The sequence below is a fragment of the Zophobas morio genome, unplaced genomic scaffold (assembly GCF_036711695.1).
Source record: "Zophobas morio isolate AGI-343-1 ecotype UQ-CSIRO unplaced genomic scaffold, CSIRO_AGI_Zmor_V1 ptg000044l, whole genome shotgun sequence".
Classification (NCBI taxonomy): Eukaryota; Metazoa; Arthropoda; class Insecta; order Coleoptera; family Tenebrionidae; genus Zophobas; species Zophobas morio.
The window spans coordinates 3,843,130-3,865,714 of NW_026972149.1; the positions used below are offsets into that span (position 1 = coordinate 3,843,130).

At 33.9% G+C, this 22,585-nt stretch overlaps 1 protein-coding gene across 7 annotated transcripts in view; it reads left to right on the forward strand.

The window, feature by feature from the left end:
* Positions 1-22,585, forward strand: part of LOC135141320 (myocyte-specific enhancer factor 2) — a 55,821-nt gene that overhangs the window by 4,930 nt on the left and 28,306 nt on the right. For 3 of the 7 annotated variants that reach the window (XM_064072305.1, XM_064072304.1, XM_064072313.1), the window contains exons 2-3: positions 211-252; positions 16,961-17,002. The gene's annotated coding sequence lies outside the window, so the exon portion shown is untranslated. The remainder of the gene's footprint in view (positions 1-210; positions 253-16,960; positions 17,003-22,585) is intronic. The other 4 variants (XM_064072312.1, XM_064072311.1, XM_064072306.1 and 1 more) reach the window with 2 other exon arrangements.

The following is a 22,585-nucleotide window of genomic DNA, read 5'->3' on the forward strand; positions in this document are numbered from 1 at the left end:
GAAAACAGATCCATATGTGGACATTATGCAATAAAGTTGACTTTAACGAATGATAATAATCTAAGGGTTGATATTTTATAAATGGAATGTTTTTTGCGGTGTCGGGTTACCTATTCGTTGCCGGTTTTGATTAAATTGGGTACTTTGCTGTATTTTTTAGTTGAGTTGTTCGTTATTAAAGTCGATTTTTCACATTTAGTTTTTTTCCAGGTGCTGTGAATGTGAATGATGGAATTTTATTTTTTACTGAAGGTGAGTTTACATTAATCTGGGCAATTTATAACTAAAAATTTATGTGACAAGTGTAATTAATGATGCATGCTATGTCGCATTTGTCACGATCATTGGCCATTTACACCCGGCTACCATTTTGCGATTTTAAAAATAACGATAGATGTGTTATTGGTCGATTTTTGACTATGGTCAAAAAAGTATTTGTAGGACTATCAGTCGTTACCATAGTAATTATTGACATAATAACTGACTCATAGATCATATGTGTTCTCTTAATCTCAAAAATTCGATACAGGTCTATGTAATCTGTAAATTCGAGTGTGGCTTTGAAATTGTCATTATGGGAAATTATCTCGCGCTGTATCAGTTACAGTAGGCATTATCTTAATATTCTGGTGATACGGCTTGTCAGAATTTGATGAGACGCATTACATAAACAAACGACTAAGCAACACTTGTTTAAAGCGTTCCCCATGCTAATTTAAATTTTTGTCGATGTGACGGTTTTTTAGCTCGAGAGAACACAAGTAAAGTGTTGTAATTTTTGCAAAGACCTCTCGCTATGAAATGCAAATTAATTATATCATTCGCATTAATTACGGTGTGGCAATATTGTCGGAATTTCAGAAATCGGCGCAAAATGTAAAAAAAGCGAGACAGCACGACGATAGAAAAAGAGGCAAACAGCGAATCGTGCTGATGCTAGAGTGTTCTTGCATTTGTTCGCAAGTTTAATACCGCCATTAAAATCATCGCAGCGTCGTCGAGTTCTTTCTCTGGTGGTATTAATTTGTTCAATTAGAAGCTGGTGGATTCTCCTACGCATTAATGTTACGGATAGTAATTGATTTAGTTCGACCACTTAGTAGAATCGCAATGAATGTAAAATAAAGTCGGAGCCTTGTCGGAGCTTAAGAGAAAATTGTAAAATAATTTATTCTTTCTCGTTATATTCTGTTAAAAGGAGCTGCATTCCAGACTGAGTTAGTTACGTCACGTCGTGTGTATCTACAGAGTGTGCAACATATCGTAAGTTCAAATTTGCCGCTTATCGGTACAGTCACGTTCAAAAAACAAATTGACATGTAACGTCGGTTTGGTAGTTGATAATCTACCAGTATTGTGTTTACAGTGTTTGAATGGGTACGTGTGTTTCTATATATTTTGAAATGGAGACCCGTCTTTAAAGCCCAGACCTTTGTTAACACTTATCACAAGTGCATATTTATTTAACAATTACAATAAACACTACTATTTACAAAGATATCTTATCGTAGAAGTAGATGAAGAGATTTCGACAAAATTACTCTGAGTAATGTGACCTCTCAAAATAAAATAATCAAGTTAGCGTACTACAGGTAAAATCTTGTAACGCGACTGGTAGCAGGATAAGTTTTGTAGTAATTTAAAGTAAGCATTGATAAACTAAGTGTAATTTCAGTGTTAAGGCCAGGGTCAAGTTAAATCACATTGTATTTGTATAACCGTCCTAAATTGCGTTCACTGATCACCAAGACACGTATTGATGCTCTTAATTAGTTGTGTACATTAAAAAGTGTAATTGAATTATTGATAATCAATAGCGGCATGTATACACTTTGATTTAGCGTTCCTATGATGTATGCAACCAATTAATCGAATTACGTAAAGTGCTTTCGAGTTGTTTGGCGAGGGTCTGCATTTAATGAAACAATAGCTTCGACCACTCTTCAGATTTTCTGACCTCACAGAATTTTATTTATCGTTCATTGTAACTATTTTATTTTTAAACTGATCGAATACAAGTATATCTATTAATCAGATATAGTTATAGTCATACAAGTAAAATATGACGAAGATTGCAGCCATATTGTTGTTAAAAGTAATTGAAGAGTTCATCCGGTGACAAATTTGAAGCAGTGTTTACATTCTTCTACATTCTGTATTTCCGGCTCGATTTCGAACAATTTGTTTGTATTTTCGCACACAGTGTACGAAATCGTCACTCTGACGTCACGTCACGACAAAGAGCGCACGATTCGCCGTTAGTACATTTTGTTTTAATTAAAAGCGTTTCTATGTATTCCACAAATAACTTTAAATTTAGAAAAATTTTTGTTTTTGTCGTGTGGTTTTTTCAGACGTGCATTCGACGATTTGGAGTTGAGCCAAATTGAAAAGCTCATTAAAGTTTGACTGGGTTCGCCGATAGATGGCTCGTCGGGTGAAATTTTTCACTCTTATGAAGGATTTACGATATTCGACAATGTTCAATTGGGTTTGTTTTCATTGTTTCTGTGTAAAATTTGTAATAATTTACTGGTAATTCGATATATCAAAGAGGAGGGAATGGCTCGTGGCATACCACGTGTGTTGCACACAGCTGTGGCACGGACAGTAGGGGACATTTACGGCAGGCATGTGTGCATTTCTTCACAGGGGCCTGCATTGACGTGGGGTAGGCGAACGCTACAATGTTGTACAACGTAATTGTGACCAGTTTTAATCGGAAATGCCACGAGGGTACGAAACTAAGACGGAATCTAAAAAAAATCCTGGTTGCATTTGCAGTGTGCGATTGTTCGTGTTTTTATATTATTTTATTGGATGTATCATTCATGTATCACTATCGTAAAAGGGTGTTAATCTAATCGGTAGTTATCAAATAAATGTAATCAGGCGCTTTAGTGTCTAATTTTTGTCAACTTTTATTATTGTCGTTATGATTATTAATTTTTGTCAAACAGCGGGTGTGGGTACAGGGTGGCCTAATTTGATTGTAAATGTAATAAAATTGTTAATAAAATTATCTCATTTAGCTTTGTTGCCAAATTTCTCGGAGCTCTCTCCAAATGTAAACTAATTTCAGTTGAGTTTTTAATTACGAAACACGCCCTTATACACTTGCGAAAACGTTACTAAGCGATAAACCGTTTGCGGTAGGTCTTGCACAGATACATAATCGCCTAGGTCTATTTTTGAAATAGTAAAAATTTCACACTTGCTGATAGTCCTGTAATAGCACGATAATGATAAGGTGTACCGACTTATAAATACGCTATAAAACATTCGCAAATGTGTGAGATTATAATTTAATGCTATTCTCGTAAGGTACGTTATTGTTTAATAATTTATTTTGTTACTATTTTAAAGCGTGCTCGTCAGACGGTAACCATCAATTTTATGAATCGATACTATTTAGTTTTCTCTTATTTTATAAATATACAAATAGTGTGACGTTTACTATTTCGGTCGGTCATTTAAAAGCAAGTTTATTCATGAAAAAAAGTAATTATTTTTTACGAAATTACTCAGAGAATGACTAACTTTCATTCATGTTCTCGTGCATTGCAGATGATGCAAACATGTGGATGATTCGCACTTTTTAGCATCAACTATGCGTTCTGGTACTTATTTATCTTGCTAATTTATAATCAATGAAAATACGGAAAAGTTCATCCAGATGTTCGTGCCGGTTTACACTTTTTTTCGCACAATATAAGTATAAAATCAGAGAACTTCCGAAAGTGACAGCTAGGGGTTACTTTCGCCCGACTTTCGTTCGGATTTTTTCGGCCAAAACGCACTCATGTCTTGTCAAAATTCGAGTCAGCTTTTGTTGTTTAACGAAAAAACGCCATGTTGGACGGATGTCGACTTTTGATGATAGCTAATCGTTAGTTCTCTAAGCGATAACTTAAAAAAAACATCGTTCCAGTAGATTATGACTTGACGCAACAATTTCACTTTCTAAGATTGTATGCTCACTTGATGGTAGTTTTTTGTTTTTGTTTCAGGAAAAAGTAGTATAGTTATTTTTTTCGCGATTATGACAAATGTAGACGGGGATATTTATTTGCTCCTAAAGTTTGCACTCTCACTAGGTGTGATCTCACAGTGTAAGTGAAATTACTAATAACAGCCTTGAGGTTTATAATGTTTTTTGAAACATTCGAAATGACTGGTACATCTTTTATGTATATTATATTATTGCTACTAATGTAATTATATTGTTCCTTATAGAGTATTATTCGTTAAAAAACGATTTTAATGTCAATATTTACGATTGGTATATTGCGTTGGACTAGGAAAGTTTTAGTTATAAACCACTGAAAGTTGGCATCCCTCCAACATGACATTTTTTTAGCGGAAATGTTATTATTTTCATAGGTTTTTGAAACTGTAGACTTTCCGTAAATATAAAGGTATTATAGGTTATGCGGATTTGCACTTATTATGTGTCATAGTCAAATATTACGTCACGGAATGTGGTGTTAGGATCCTGTACAATATGTTGTCACGTAATTTCACGACTTCTTTACTGTTTCCATTTAAATCTGTATGATGATCAAACTATGTAGAAAAGATAGTACGTTCAAATAGTCTTTTATTTTCAACCAAACCCACATTCGACAAGGTCGCGATTTTGCTCACAATTTTTTACCAAAATTTGTCTTCAACATAATAAATTTTGGTTTGCTAATTCAGTAGACGAAGTAAGAACGTGAATTAACAATTTTTATCTCGTATGTTTTCCAAGTGTGTAGTACAAGTTGGGATAGATTTTTCGCATTTCTTGTATTGTTTACACTTCTTTGCCACTAACGACACCTAGAAGAATTTCGCTTAAACAGTCGTCGGCTTGTCACATAGAAGGTTTCTCTTGTAGAAATCAAAAGTCATATTTACACTTTATATTTTGCAGGTTTTAAGTGTGCCGGGATGTCAATTCAACTTCACTCCGCACCTGCTTTATATACCAAGAAGTACGTGCTTTTTTGTTAAGTATTGGGTCTTTGTACAGTGTATAAATAAATAATTGAATATCCAGGTGTAGTGTAGCCTGTTATTAGCAAACAAGTTATTGAATACATTTTAAACTAATTTACCTGTATTCTCGGTTTCTGCATAAAGCAAAAACTTGACGTTATAATATCCACTACATTACATTGTGTTGCGTAGGTGCCTTGACCTGTCTGACGTACTTTTTTGTTTTCCATTTTTATAAATTTTAAAAGAATTTCCAGTGAAGACGAATTGTGGTTTTTGACATTTAATGTTCACTGAGTGTTTTCACTTTGCATTGGTTTATTTACAGAATATTTTGAAACTTACCGCGCTACATTGAACTGGTGAGTTAGTTAAATACAACGAAACCGAGAGTGAAAAGTTCCACATTAGGAGTTGGCTGCGCTTCTTGGAATGTGTGTCGTATTATATTATTGAACTGTCACGACAATTTAAATTTTAACGAATGACGTAACACATACGAGAAGCATGCGCATAACATGTCGACAATTGTGTGTGTTGACAGTTCATATTCATTTCAGTAGCGCCTCAAGATTAAATTAAATTAAATTAAATTAGTATGTGTGGAAGCATAAATAGGTCTTGTTAAAATTTGAGCAAAAATGCGCGTTAAAAAATAGCCTCGTCGAGGGTTGTGTGTTTGTGTCTGAATTTAGCCGTTCTACTTTTTAAGTTCTGCAGTGTCCGTTTTTGTATCTAATTAATATTTTAAGTAATCAGATCTGCTGCTTCTATTTTGTACGAATTGATTTGTGAAGGAGTCGTTTAGTAAATTGCGTTTATAGGCCACGTAACTGCCTGTGTTAGTACAACCCCATGAAATAATTAATCGCGTGACTGTGTTAAAATATTAAAATTTTAATAGTTAATTAATTGAACCGCATTTTTATTTATTCATGACTGAATTTATAGCCGACTCGCAAGACGATGGTTTATTTTTGGGGAATCTCGATGTATTTTTTAATCGTAATAATTTATTTTGGTATTGTTTGTTGTCTAGGAAAAGTAGCAGTTTGGGGAACGCTACGTCAGGAGTATTATACTGCGGCAACGTTTTCGATAATCGATTTCCAAACTTTATTACCATAAAACTCTTAATTAACGCTTGTTCGTAAGAAGTTCTAAAGTTCCTCGTTTAAGCGTAGTTTTTTAGAGAGTTTAGCACGTTTTATGCCTCCTTTTAATTATAAAACCGGTCCAGAATTTTCCATGAATAATATTAATTGTTTTCTTTAGGCTTAATATATTCAAAATCGTTCAGAGATACGAGGCTCCGTATTTATTTTTTAAAATATGGAACGTCGGGATAACGGCGAGCTTTTTATTAAGAACCCATCACACACATTAAATACCGAAAATTACGGTGCGTTTTTTGTTTGATAAAAGTTTTTATAACAAGGTTTTGCGATTCACTGTTTTAGTCAGGTAAAGCTAAAGTGATGTTAAAACGTATCAGAAAGTTTAAACTCTATATGTCAGAGGTAGTCGTATCGATTTTATGATTTAAGAAAAGTTACAAATTAAGTTAAATTTTCGCTAATGGAGCTAATGCATCAGCATGAAAAATCACCTCGTAGTTTACGCTGCAGAACTTGTAGTAGTGTGTCGCTTCTTACTAAATTGATCGAAAATAACCTAACTTTTTTTAAAACCAACACGTAAACGTAATTAGTACGAAAAAAAAAAAGATTTACAGCGCCTTCAGACAATAATTTTTGAAAATATTTGTCTATTGTTATGTAAGATTTCATGTACTTATCATTTGTTCATTCAAAGTTTACAGATAACACAGACGATAACCCTAACCTTATCTAAATTTTAACAATACGATTTGTTATTGAAACTGATGAACATACACGTCTTAGTGTGACTGAAACGAAGTGCGGGATTTTTGAATGTCACGAACATACTCACGTACGAAACGAAATAATGCTTACAAAAATAGCATAGGATTAACGTTTAATGAACTGTAGTTGACAGTACTGGGCAACATCATTCATAAATAGACTTCACGTTCTCGTATCGTTAATTCAAGAACTCATTGATTCAGACATGTAAAAAGTGGTGAAAAAGAATCGGGTGGGATTCTAACAGGATTCAAATTGGAATCTAGTATCCAGCGAAGTTTATAAAACACGTTATAAACTACGTTTTTCTTCGACACACTTCAGCAAAAATATTTTCGCGTCATCTCTGTTCGGTAAACGTCGATATCGCTTTCGTTTCTTAGCAGTTCGTGCATTGAAAGTGACAAGAGTGACAATTGCCACCGTAACGGCTTCTCGTGACGTCACACAACGATTTATGAATAGCAAAAAACAGCACAATGGTGAACTTGTGATCCTATTAAAGTTAATCATCGAAATATGAAACATGTAACACACTTTTATAATTTATTTTCCGTGTAATTACGTGAATGCGGTCGTTGTTTCAATATTTAAGAAAAGTAATCGAGTAACACATAATCGGTATAACTTTCTTTCAAGGGTACACTTTTGTACAAATCAATAGCTAATTCCGAACGTTGAACTTCTTGCTTCTAGAAAAATTTAATAGCGTAAGTTCTAAGTTTGTTTTTTATCGTGATTCAATTTATACTTACTTGACCAAGACGGTCAAGTTTTGGTTGTTAGAGTGTTAAAGTTTACGGACTGATATTAGTACGGTCGTATTAAAAGTAAGCGGTATTGACGAAATGGAACGATATAAAACATTTTCGAAAATTGGAAATCTTCGCTGCGTAAAGCTTTCCGTGCTTTCAATTTAAGCTGATCTTTGCTATTATTCATGAGCCAAAGTTCGATGAGAGTGTACAACCTGTAAATACTTTATCTGAATTTTAAGCGATTGATATTCGTTCCGCTTCATTCTCTCGTTGTCGGCATGAAAATCAATGTACAGGGCAAAAGCCACTTTTACCTCATACTTTTCATCGTCCCCATTGACTACACCGAATGTCATTGGTCAAGTTCCATAAATAGGTGTTGACTTTCCATTTATGAAATTTCCGTAATTTTGGGGCAGTCTCAGGAGACTGTTGTAGAAATTGTTTTTCTACGCTTTGTTTTTATTTTGAAATAGTGGGATGATAATGAATTGGTTATTTGTTTTTCCTCTAAATTCTGGGTTTTAGTGGGCCACGATATGTCACTATAATGGACTTGATCTTGAAAAAATGCCAAACCGATCGCTTCTTCTTCGTCTAAAAACTTCGTATAAATAGATAAGTTAAAACACTTAAACAGTTTTATTTATTTTTTATTTTAAAGTGTTTGAAAGAGAATACCATTGACATTCAATTAGGTTAATAAAGAACTCATTTACGCCTTAAGGTCGGAACCAAACATATTGTTTTAGGAGTTTATCAAGGTTTTTGAGTCTTAATAAGTGCATACGTGATAACGAATTGATAATGGAAAAAGTTACTGTTAAATTGTGACCTCCGGGGACAACCTAGCACCAGACTATATACCGGATGTCTCAGATTTTATTAATCTATGACGTTATAAATCGCCACTAGATAAGATATATATTGCAAAATCACAGACCCGGTGTTCTCGTTTTTTTCACCAAGTTTATTTCACGTTTGTAACAATTAGTTTCTAAAACAGCCATTTAATGACGAGAGTTAATGACTTTCATTAATCACGTGTAGTAATTATTTAATGGAAACGTTATTAAAATGCTCAGCTCCATTTAACATACATCTAATTATGTAGGTCTTATTTACAAATAACCGAGAGCAATTATAAAAGCATAAATGTAAGAATTTTAATTCAAACAATCATAAAAGTTGTATGGCACACGTGAGTAAAGACGGTTTTATCCACCTGCGGATATTATAAATTCGGATAAACGTCTCGGCTCGTGGATATAATCTGACCCTATTCATTTGTACCATAAATAACTATTTATGAATTTTTAATGATCTGCTTTTAGTATGGACAGTGACGAGGTATTCCTGCAATAAAATTAACGTTTATATTGTTACGCGAGAATCAGAAAGAGATACGTGCGCCACCTGTGGCGTCGAGAGCACTCTGGACACGGATTTTGCTTATAGTTTCGAATTATTTTTAATAGAATCAAAATACCAATTAACTGAGAACAAAAAGAACAAACTCTCATCGAAGGTTGTAAAATATCGAGAGCTAAAAAAACATTTTCGGTGTGGATTTTTGAAGGAATTGACGATTTTTTAGCACGAAAATTGCAGGCTCTCGACGAGCGCCGTCGAAATTGATTTTTATTGAATATCTTCGTAACCAAATTTAGTACAAGACCACTCTAGATAAACATCTTTTATTATGTTGAGGAATAGGTTCGTACTTGTGCAAACTGTGTCCGATTTTTTATTTAGTTTGCACTCGAACTTATTTTTTTTTAAATTACTGTGTGAGCAAGAAAAATTTTCATTAGAATGCGAAGACAAAGGTGGAGAATCCTGCAGTTATATACTTTTCCAAGTCTAATTCCGCTTTTACGACGACATCCCATTGTGTAAGTTAACTTCCGCTACAATAGACCCGTGCCGCAAGTGATGCAGCCACCATAAAAGATGGCTTAATTTTCCAGAAGGGCGTTGTTTTATTGCTTTAAAAGAATATGGAAACGGATCTGAACTTGAGGCGGCACGCTCTCGTGTGCAATAGAGCCATGAGTGATACTCGAATCACTGCAAAATTTCAAAAATATTCAACATGACTCCGCCTACTACTCAGTATGAAGGGTGGTTAGAGAATTTAGACAGTTATGGGAAATTACACCACAAGAATTTGCCGTAAACTTGGTTTATGAAGTGCTTCACTAACATTCCAAGTAGGCATACTTGCGAGTTATGCTATACCCTATACCTCACTCGACATAATTAGAACACTTCGGAAGTTTGACTGTTAATTTGTTAGTATTCGTCAAACACACTCGATAAAACACTGTCATCCTATCGTATTAAAGTTATTACATAGCTAAGTAACAAGATTTCGGGTTAGTTAAAATATAGTAGTCCGAATTGGTTCCGTTATTTTCGGATGCTTCTCCGAGTATAAATTTTTCCAGTCCGTAATTGTGAGTGGTCTGTAAATACAAGGGAAATCTCCGCCCTCCTCCTCCACGAAACAGCTATAATGAACACTTTTTTCGTGTTGTTTCTGGAAGGTGTTACCTTTATCCGTTTCACCTTTTTTGCTACAGACGTCAGAGAAGGCGGCTCGGGTTGAAAATGGTCGGTCGGTTCAAATTTAAAATGTCTTTGGTTAATGGTTAATTGAAAGTTATCGGTTCGCATCTCTGAGTGTGTGAATGGGTTTCCGGGGGCGGAGAACACGTGCGCCCCCACGTGTCCTTCGCGAGGGGGTGGAGGACGCCGCCCTCTATGTGCGTCACTCCGCTACCTATTGATTGCAGTTGCGTACCGACGATGGCTCTGGTCATGGCCGAGATTGTCGTTGGCATGACGATCATGGCGTTACCATGTCTTTCTTCCTTTTCACTTCCACTTTATTAATAAATAAACAAGATTATTCCCGAGAACAAATTTATTGAACATTTGGTTTTCTCTCTTCCTATTCGATTTGATTTTATTTTGGGAGGAGGACTACTCACTGGGGTGTTTTCCAATAAGCTTTTAATTATTTCATTTTTCTGCGATGGCTTTTTTCTAGAAGGTGAAGGACTTTTAATTCGCAAGCAATTTTCACTGTAATGCATAGTGGTGGTTTTTTCCCACTGAAGATCTGAGATTTTCACTTGTGTGACGATTTTCTGCTCAGTGAATGAAAGCATTTTATGTAAACCTCGTCGATTTGTTATGGATTACTGACCAGGAAATAAGAGAAGGTACTGGACTATTAAACACAACCTACGCAATATTATAACTTTAGGTCAATTTCTAATTTTATGTAGTGACATTTTTTATCTTACAAGTCGGAATTACCGTTTTATTAACCTTATTTTCATAACGATACCCAAAGGAGCTATTATAATGGACAGATAAACCTTCATTTCCAATTTTTTTTATGTTTCCTAGTGTGACGAATGCCAATATGAGGGTTTCCCGTTTCCGTTTCTCTGTCTGTCTATAAGAAATTTATTAATTATTTTGAATTTTAGATGTGCATAAAATTATCGCGAATGTGATAAAAACTGTAAAATTTGTATATTCGTGATGACGTCATCGCAAAATATAATTCAATAAATCTCATTTGAAGTGTGAATTGTCACATTACGTAAAAAATAACTATAGACCTTCAAATATAACAACTTGTCCCAGATTACTAAAGGATTTTTTAGAATCATTATTAGTTTTTAACTTAGACGTTAATATAGGTGTCTGGAAAATGGCGGCTTAACTCTTCAGTAAGTTATGTACGGGGTTTCGCGAGTCCCAAAAAATAAGAAAACAATTCTTTATGATGTAGGGGACAAAATATAAGCCCCGCCCACCCACCCCTTCTCAATTGTGACGAATGCTTTATTCATCGTGAGCTGAAGGGCGGAATTTAGCTGCAAAATCCTCATTTCTCTACAAGAAATTATCATATGAAATACTCCTATGTTTTTAAAAGGGTAGAATTTTTTAGAGAAATATTGATGTTACAATTAAACTCCGCCCTTTGGTCTGATTATGAATGAAAAACTCATCACAATTGAGATCGGGGCGGGTGAGTGCTTCTCTTTTTTTTATACGTAGAGTTTTCTTTCAAGAACAGGATGGTTAAACATGTCAGTTTCGTGTTAGGAAAAGAAGCTTTCGTACATTAAGAAAAAATGGACAAAATATAAGCCCCGCCCACCCACCCCTTCTCAATTGTGACGAATGCTTTATTCATCGTGAGATGAAGGGCGGAGTTTAGCTGCAAAATCCTCATTTCTCTACAAGAAATTATCATGTGAAATATGTTTTTAAAAGGGTAGAAATTTTTAGATTTTAGAGCAACATTGATGTTACAATTAAACTCCGCCCTTCGGTCTGATTAGGAATGAACAATTGAGATCGGGGCGGGTGGGTGGGGCTTAATGTTTTTTTTCTCTGTGTACGTAGTTTTCTTCCAACAATTTATAAGATATAATAAAAAAACAAAGTCTAAAAGTCTAAAAATGGAATTGAAAAGTTGAAAAATGAAAATTTAAACTTGAAAACTTGTGAAAGTTTAATTTGAAAAACTGCAAAATCTAAAAATTTAATGAGTTCATATAGAAACATTGAAGAAAGAAAAAAAGAAAACTTGAAAAATTGCAAACCAAAAATTGAAAAAACGAAGAATTATAAAATCGGAACATTGGAAAATTGTAAAAATAAAGATACTAAAAAACTGAAACGAAAAATTAAAAATTGAAAACTTGAGAAACTCAAATTGAAAAATTGCAAAATCTAAAAATGGAATTGAAAAGTTGAAAAATGAAAATTTAAACTTGAAAACTTGTGAAAGTTTAATTTGAAAAACTGCAAAATCTAAAAATTTAATGAGTTCATATAGAAAAATTGAAGAAAGAAAAAAAGAAAACTTGAAAAATTGCAAACCAAAAATTGAAAAAACAAAAAATTATAAAATCGGAACATTGGAAAATTGTAAAAATAAAGATACTAAAAAACTGAAACGAAAAATTAAAAATTGAAAACTTGAGAAACAAATTGAAAAATTGCATCAAATTCAAAAATTGCAAAATCTAAAAATGGAATTGAAAAGTTGAAAAATGAAAATTTAAACTTGATAAACTAGAAATCGAAAAAATGAAGAAACAAAAAAATGAAAAATTTAAGTCAAATAAGCTGCGGGAGCGTTATTTACGCCATTGGTTTTTACTTTATAAAGTTTATCAGAAAACAAAAATAGCAAAAAAATGATAATTTTTCAGAGAAGTGGGATTCATTTGGCTGCACTTGAGGGGCGAGGAAAGTTCTGTTGAAATAACATTCGACCAATTTTTTAGGATAATAACCATAACAACCAGTAGTCATTAATTGAACCAAAAAAAGGCTTTAAATTATAAACAAAAACAAAACCAACAAATGAGAAATCCATTAAAGGATAACCAACTAAAGACTACATAGAATATGTTCGACCTTTTCGTAATATTTGCAAATTTTGATCATTATTTCTAAAAGTTAAGTGTCATCAGTACTTGCTAAGATAAAACTGATTTTGGCAATGCCGTATCTTCTAAAAAACGAGAGGGTGGGTGGGCGGGGCTAGTATCTGCTAAGAAAGACTGATTTTGGCAAATGACCTACTAAGAAAATGAAGGGTAGAGGATATATCGTTTGGCAAAATCAGTCTTATCATGGTAAGTATTGACCCCGCCCACCCACCCTCTCTTTTCTTGGAAGATATGTGATATGCCAAAATCAGTTTTATCTTAGCAAGTACTGTCCGCCCTTTATTTTCTTAAGAGGACTAGTACCTGCTACGACAAGATCGATTTTGGCAGAAGACATATCTTCTAAAAAAAACAGAGGGCGGGTGGGCGTTATTAGTACCTGCTAAAATAAGATCGATTTTGGCAGATGACATATCCTCTAAAAAAAGAGAGGGTGGGCGGGTGGGGCTAGTACTTGCTAAAATAAGACCGATTTTGACAAATGACATTGACTCTAAGTAAAAAGAGGGTGGGCGGCTGGGGCTAGTACCTGCTAAGATAAGACTGATTTCGGCAGATGACATATTCTCTAAAAAAGAGAGGGTGGGTGGGTGGGGTTAGTACTTGCTAGAATAAGATCGATTTTGGCAGATGACATACCCTCTAAGAAAAGAGAGGGTGGGTGGGCGGGGCTAGTACCTGCTAAGATAAGACTGATTTTAGCAAATGACTTATCCTCTGAGAAATTTAATTAAATTATTAAAAGAAAAGACACTATAGGCTCCAAAGCACTTTCAAATTCTTTCCAAGCAGGAATACCTAGAACCTCAAGATTGTTTTAATTTTTCAAAAAAAAACGAGGCCCAAAATTAACTCAAAAACAGGTCAGGTCAGAATTTTCCAAAAAGAAAACACCAAAGTCCCCCAAAATTTTTTCCAAGAGTCTCCCGAACTAAAAAAAACAAAAACACTGCGGCACTCAAGACTTTTTCAGATTCATAAAAAATGAAACACTAACTATATATATTATAACTCCACCAAAATGTGAGGATTTTTTTACTATGTTTCTCAGATTCACCCGTTGATTGTGAAGAGCGTAGCGTAGTTAATCCGCCATTTTCCAGACACCCGGTGTAGAAGTTTTGGAACTGAAATTTATTTATTCCTTTTCGGAAAAGTTATGACGTCAATTTAAAAAACGATTAAATAAATTCTGTTTTCTTATGCTTGAACAGCATCAAAATTAGATAAAACTGTATTCTTGTTTCAAAATATACAGGTTTTTGAGTCAAAATGAAGGGATTCTTTTACTTTAGGACCCCGAAAAAGAAGCCACATTTTAGACGGGAAACTAAATTTCATATTCATCGTATTTATTATAAAATCGAATTAAAAAAAACAGTTTAAAATCAAGTCGGATTCATAAACCACAAGTTTAGGAATATGTTATTTTATAAAATTTAGATAGCATTTACTATGCAAAATTTTTAGGTGGCGTCACCAAATTGTTGATAAATTTTGGTTAGTGTATTTTATTCTAGTTGGTGGTCGATTTAAGTTAATTATTTTTGGAATTTAAAATGATTTATTGACCAATCAATCGCGTAAACTAAGTTTCGCGTTACGAATTTAATGAGTGGAGCCTAAGAAGTTTCCAAACGACAAAAAAACGGGGTGAAATTTAAAATTGAAAAATGATCCCCTGTAGTGTTTATTAATTTTTATTAGTAATTTAAAATTTGGAAAGCAGCAGTTTGAAATTAAAATTGACCTATGCAGACTGGTTTATGATCATTCCATATAATTCCCCTTCTCATTTTTCCTTCATTAGCTGGTGTTATTTATAGCTTTTCCATATTGCTTTTGGCACGATTTAAGTTTCTGGACTGTACTGGGTTAAGCTTTAGTTTTATGTTTATAGTTTATATAAGATGTATCGTCGGCTACGATTGCGTTCTGCGATCAACTGTCAGAGGTAATTCTTAACAGACACGACAGCGAATCAGAAACGCTATGACATCTCCGAGATAATTTCATATTACTTGTAGTGTTTCCTTCAGTACAAAGGAAATTCAAAGCAAAGTCAAAATTCGAATATTTAATTAAAAAAATATTTGACTTGAAGAAATATTTGCGATCTCTAATTTTGGAATATTGTTGTTTTGATTTACACTGCGGATAAGACGGTTCGAAGATTCCCGAGAAACGACAAGTTATATTAAAAGTACACTTCTTGAAGGCAAGCTTTTCATTTATAAAGTACAGCTGTTTCGCGGAAAGATAAACAAAATTTCAGGGAGTTTCAGTTGCTAAAGTGTAAGCCGAGTTTAAATCTCTGTGTAAACTCATTATCAGTAACCGATTACGATTTTCTGTGTTACACGCAGCTTATCGCATTCGTATTTGCATAAATGACATCCGAGAGTTATATTTTAAAAAAGAACGCAGATTAAAATTTCACGTACGCATTTGAAAGTTTTAAATTTGGAAGAAATCGATAAAAGTAACGACGGAAATGTTCTAAAAATAATTTTTTTATGAGAAAAAAGTAATATAGCGGGTCGAGTATTCACGTTTTTCGTTGGCACTCAATTTGGCCAATTTCAGAAGTACGATATCGTTTTATATTTTGATGAACAATTCTCGTGGTAATTAACTGTCAGGTTGAAAATGGTTAAATTAATCAATTGTTTTTAACCTTCTACACAACAAGTTTTTCAAGTGCAACGAAACAAGTGCTCTACACCTTCCGTGACTGAAGTGTACATTTTATTTAGCTTGTTATCACCATCAAAGCGGAATTTTTCTTGCGGGCAGCTACAAATAGCAACGGCAGCAACAATTAACTACTTGCAAGCAACAATTTTTTAAAGACTTGTTTTATTTTTAGAAAATGTTTTAAATTTCTATTATTTTACCCCGTTTCAAGTAACATGTGTTGCATGTTTAAAACGAACCTTACCTTGATTGCTATAAACAATTTTAGTATAAATATTTACTTTTCTATTAAGACCATTGGTGCTAAATTGTAATTATGCAAAAAGTATTTCGTGGATTACATTTAATACAGCGAGCTTTTATTTACACAACCGTAAACAAATTGACGCAATTCTGTCTCATCTATTTGATTTTTGAATTCGATTCTGCCGCAGTCTTTAATTTAATTTAAAGATATGGAAGTAGGCAGAAGCAATATTTATAACGTTACTAAAACTGTCACTCCGGCTATATACGTATTTAGTCCCCGTCAAATAAATTTCCACTTTTTATACATGAGAAAATTCATTAATGTTCAGCTAAATAAGTTCTTAAATTTTAACAGCAGGGAATAAGGCTTATATACTTCAAAGCGAAGCACATTACTGCGTTAATATTTTACGTGGGTGTTCTACGTTTAACGCATTTCAGGTGAACGGACAAAACCATAAAACGAACCTTTCAACAGGTTTATAAGTAAATGTAGATGTACTAAACCTCATCTAAAACAAAATTAACCTAGCAGGAGACCTAATTTTTACACGGCGGTTGCGTCTTTATACACCCTTATAACAGCCACCAAAGAAATTTGAGATCGTGGGAGGCTATGTTTTGCTTATCATACTCCTGTCATATTTGTCTCATCGATTTAACAGCTTACGTTAAATATCGAACGTAGTGTAGTCAACTGCAAACCGTACAGATTATTTAAGTTGGTAAGAATAGTATTGATTAGACTTAGTTCACTCTCCCCAGGATGGTTGTTTCTATTTATTGAACATAATTTTTTTAAAAGCATACAACCTTACGGTTTGTTTTATTGACTACGCTGGACTTCATCCAGACCGAGAATCTGGCGTTAACAATAGTTGTTCTTATTTTTCAGATAAACGGCACATATCATACAAGTTGATGATGATACCGGATTGTAAGTATATCTTTATCTCGTATTTAATACTGCATGAAAGTACGCTTGATTCCTGATTCCTTTATAATTTCACTAGTTTTATCGATCTTATCTAGATACGAACAATAGTAGTCTTATTAATTTTTCAAGATACGGGTAACGTTCTAAGAATCGAATATCCACCTGTAACAAACGTCATTATTCATCATTTAAAATTAATTCGAATTCACAAATTAGTCTCGCATTCGAATAAAAAATCACAAATTCGGTCACCAACTGAAACTCAATCCAGTTTTTATTTATACAGTTAATAGATAGACTGCAAAAAGTGAATGAATTTAAATAATTCACGAGTCGATTGGCTGATAATGAAGATCAGTTAAATCCATCAGTTTTTAACTGGTTTTACGTTGTATTCATTGTCACAGCTTAAATTATTATCGGCACATGGTATACGTCATTGTATCGAGAGTTGCAAACGCTAAACGAAACAGGCAGTTCATAAAATATTACTCCCATTAGACGAAATAAAAAATGCAAAATAGGTAATTCGACGAATTTTCAGGTCCGGCAAGGTACGCCATCTTTTTTTTTATTTATTTATTTTGAAAACTCAAAAACGTGTACTAGTTTTTCTATTACGTGGTACGGTCGAGTGCTGTCCTCTGACGGACGCTCAGAGCACACCGCCGCGGAATGTCAATAATTTTGATAGATTTTACTATTTATGGACAATAGTGGGTCTGCAAACCATAGTGTCTTCCACGTTTCTGTAAAATACTTTGAGGTACGAAATGTCACTCACTTTTGTACTTTTGATTGTCAAAAAAAACTTATTACAGTAGTATATTTTTTATTGTGACGAATGACACACTTCCAAAATTGCTTAATTTTTATTATATGATCGTTTATTTTTTGTTTTTGTGGCGTAAAAATTGTAAATGAAAATTTCAAATTTGAATCGGTTGATGTACTTATTGTGGGGGTCGAACTGTACAAGAAATTGACATTAGAAGAAGTGTAGTTGAAAAATTTTGAAACAGTTTTCCAAAATTCGTCAAAAAATCTGGAATATAGATTTTGGCGTGCTAATTTCGAAAATATGGTCCCGAGGCAAGATCTTAGAAATATTCGGTTTGAAATGCATGTTTTTTTTTAATTCAAAAAAACTCCTATTTTAATGGGCAATTCTGGAAACATGGTAGGAGTTATGGAAAAAATGCGGCCGAATGTAACTTCTGGAGGTCTAAATTGACAAGAAAATGTCATTAGTTAAGTTTCCAAGATGGCCGATGTAACGTAAATGCATTGACGTTGTATCACTTCTGGTTGTTCCGAAAATGACATCAACTTTTATCAAATTCGGCATATTTTGAAGTGCGTTGAAAAAATTAGTTCTTCATTTTTTCGTTTTCGTTTGGTAAATTGCTTTAAAATTGCAATTACTTGAAAAGTTAACATTTTGAAACCTAGTAAATATACCTAACGTTGACACAAATAGTCTTAAATAGGTACATCCTAGTATTACATCGTTCCGGTTGCTACCAAAATAACATCATTCTTTTTATAAATGGAACAGAGTGCGTTTTCTAAATGCTTCAAATAGCGGGTTTTTTTCTTTTTTCACTGTTTCATGAAAGTGTAAGATCGGTGGACAATTGACGTTCCTTTAATTTCGTAAACATACATTTTATACATCTTGGTAAATAAGATTACGTATGTCATTTGCGGAAAAACCAGCAGAAATATATACAGAACATTTTGTTCGATTGAAAGACAAACTCACTCAAATCAAACTAATTTCTACGTGACATTATTTCGATATATAAACATAAATAAACACTAGAGCGTCAGATTGCTATTACCTAGTGTTGAAGGACAAGGTTTGTTAGAAATGGATTATTTTATATTCAACATGGTGAGTCATCAAAATCTGACAACGGACTGTCAGTCAGTAGCGTAACATTTACACTTCAGAAGGGGGTGGTTATTAAATTTATTTTAAAATTGCAAACAATAACACGCGGAAACATAAACTTAGTGAACTCGTTTCAACTGACTTAATATTGGTAGTACAAATAAACTGGGACACCTGGCATATACGTCCCAATAATTACAAAACATGTTCATTTTTAAATGTAATGATCAAAGACAAGTCTTCAAAAATCCATGGCTACCTTTGATCGTTTTCTCGACCTTTCATGACCCCTAGAGTACGAAGTACGTTCCCGTCTGTCTGTCTGTCTGTCTGTCTGTCTGTCCGTCTGTCTGTCCGTCTGTCTGCTGTCCCGGATTTTTATTAAGTAGAAAGTACTGGGCCGATTGTTGTCAAATTCGGTATTTATATTAGGAATATCATGTGAATGGTAAAACGCCAACCAAAATTTGTCTAATCATCCCCAAATTTGGAAAAAAATCAAAATTATAAAACAACATTTTGCAGTTTTTGGAGATGTTTTAAAGTTATCATGGTAAATTGTTAATCAAAATAAATCTGTTTATTCCCCCCAAAAAATTGATGGCCGGATAAATTCCGTCCAAAATGTGAGAAAATGTGAAAATACAACGTCTTTATTTAATAATAAGTATAATAATGATATTTAGAACATTTTGGTCGATTGTCGCTTACTACTTAACAGCTTTAATCCCCTGTTTTGAGGGGACGAACTCCGTCAAATCAAACTAATTTCTAACATAAACAGTTTCAAGTTGTTTTTCTTATCGAGGATAAGCTAAGTAATTGAGTCCGTCGGGCAATTTGGTACTTTCATATTTTGTCGATATTTCATAACCCCTAATGTGAATTACAACATCGAAAATCAAAATTAAAATGTGGTGTGTTATTCAATGAACGGAAGTCAGAGCAATAAAAAAATCTGAACCGTCTGTATTGTGATCCGATTATTGCAATGCGTAGGAAACATCTTCTAGTTTAGTTTAGTCTACAGCTTGACGAACGTTATCGCTATTTGCCTTAATGTACGAATATCATAATAAATGATTTTCGGTTCAGTTTTCAGTAGCACCGCTGTTATTACCAAGACGCGGAATATCTCATACTCTCGATCCAGTGCTGGGAAAAGGAGACTTCGTATATTAAGAAACAATGGACAAAATATATGCTCCACCCACGCTCCGGGTGGGTGGGGCTTAATTTTTGTTTGTTTTTTTTTTAATATACAGAGTTTTTTTTTAACAACAGGATAGTTAAATATGTTTTCAGTTTCTTGTTGGACAAAGAAGATTTCCTATATTAAGAAAAAATGGACGAAATACAAGTCCCCCCCCCCCCACCCACCCCTTCTCAATTGTGATGATTGTTTTATTCATCGTGAGCTGAAGGACGGAATTTAGCTGCAAAATCTTCATTCCTCTACAAGAAATTGTCATATGAAATTCATCACAATTGAGACATGGGTGGGTGGGTGGGGCTTAATCTTTAATGGTTTTTAAATATATAAAGTTTTGTTTTAAGAACAGCTAAACATGTTTTCAGGTTTTTTGTTGGAGAAAGAAGATTTCCTATATTAAGAAAAAATGAACGAAATATTATCCTTTTGGATTATATCAACATAATATAACATGTCAAGATCACGAATCTGTGGCGTTTTGTTTATTTGTAGTAATATAGAAGTAATTTTTTTAGCAAACGTAATCAGAGATATAATTCCGCGCACTGGTTATTACATACATAAATCACTATTCAAGACAATTCACTCAATTTTCCCCAAAATTTGAGAATACAGAGAGAACATTAGATACTTATTTTTATTTAAGCTTATAATGGTTGGCATAAAAAGCAATAAAATTCGCAAAATCATTTTTTTTTTAATTTTTCGAAAGATCTAGTTTCGACAAGGTGCTTAAATGTTAACGCATGTAATTTATGCGTATTTTGAAACGTTGAAAATAGCAAATTTTTATACTTTCAAAATTTCCACTCAAAACCGTGTTCATTGATGCAAAAATGATGGAATTATATATACCACGAAAATGGCTTTCAAGAGTTCGTTTATTATTAAGTTTTAATATTTTTTACCATCACAATTTGTTTAAAGTTTGTATTTTTATTTGCTTCAAAATTAGTAACAAAAACATTTAAACCAGTGTTTGATGACGTCATACCGTCGCCACAACAACCGATATAAATCCTATAGCACCGCTTTTCCATTTTATCTTCATTCTTACGTATAAATATTTTATGCCTGCTTACTGTTGTCGCCACCGATAGAGAAAACGACTTGTTTCCATATACCGAGGCGAGTAGTCGTTGCTCAGCATTAGTGTAAGACACTGTTCTCTAATAAAGTCACAACCGACACATGTACATATTTGTTTGCGCGTACATTAAAATTACACCTATCGAACGAAATTTTTCTCATTATCTGCTCTATATAAAAATTAGCCCAACCGCTCTAACGTTACAAAAATTTGAGTATATCTGCCTTTCAAAAATGGCAAGTAGCCAACACCAGCTTGTAGCAATGCCAACAAGTGGGCCGGACAAAACTAACAAACTCGATTTTTAACGGTTACAGCCTAAAGCGACTTTTAGCGAAATGAATCGTGAAAGCGTCGGACATTTTGACTCGCGTGCAAATTTTCGAAACATCAAAGAAATGAAAAAAACACCTCAAAATGACGACAAAGCAACTCCCTAAAACCCTTCCTCCTGGCAAATGGAACGTTCACACCGAAATGTATAAATTTCAGCAAAGTAGGTCATCAGACCGAGCGTGGCATGTCGTCAAGGGGACAAGGTGTAAAGCAAGGGCACCGTGCAAGGGTTGCCACTAAAAATAATTGTGCCCAATAGTATAGATTTGCGGCGAAATCAGCAACGGTATCTAGTCCGTATGAAGTTAACCTCGCTTTTAATGACATTCGTCTGACTTTTGTAATTATGGCGGGCTTTTGTTTTGCACAGCCGAGTGCTATTTCTTATTTGATAAACGTTTTGTTGTTTGATGTTTGGTAAATTCGAGGGTCCAACAACCGATAAGACGGATTAATTACGTTAAAAATTGTTCTTAAAAACATTTGAAACCGTGACCCTAGTGTGATTTAGTGCGGGCTGAGTCAAGAACGCTGTATATTGGTTTATATGACGATATAAGCTGAAAACACAGAACTTGCCAGGAAATGTGTCAGTGTAAAGTCGTTGTATTTTTGTACTGGCGAACCTAAACGGTGGTTTGTTGTACAACAATCGTGACCAGAAATACACGTCTTGAGTTGATAAATAAATAATCGATAGGACTGAGTTTAGAAAATGTCCAGATTATCTTTTGTATCTTTGAAGTATCAACGGCAACCGCTTAGAACTACTACTAACACAAAAAGGTTTATCTTGAAAATATTGATATTTGGACAATGATTGAGTTGTAGATAAGTGTTGTTTATCGCGTCGCAGGAAATCTGTTTGATAGCCGGTTGAAATATAACGATTAATTAGACAAATTTTAACGTTTTACAATGAATAGCTTCTGTAACAAATGTCGATATATTGCATAACGCGTGGGTAGAGGAGACGAACTACAGAGGCGCGTTCAAGGTGTTTTTTAATGCTTCTCTAATTCGTGTGGTATGAGGTCGAACTCAGTT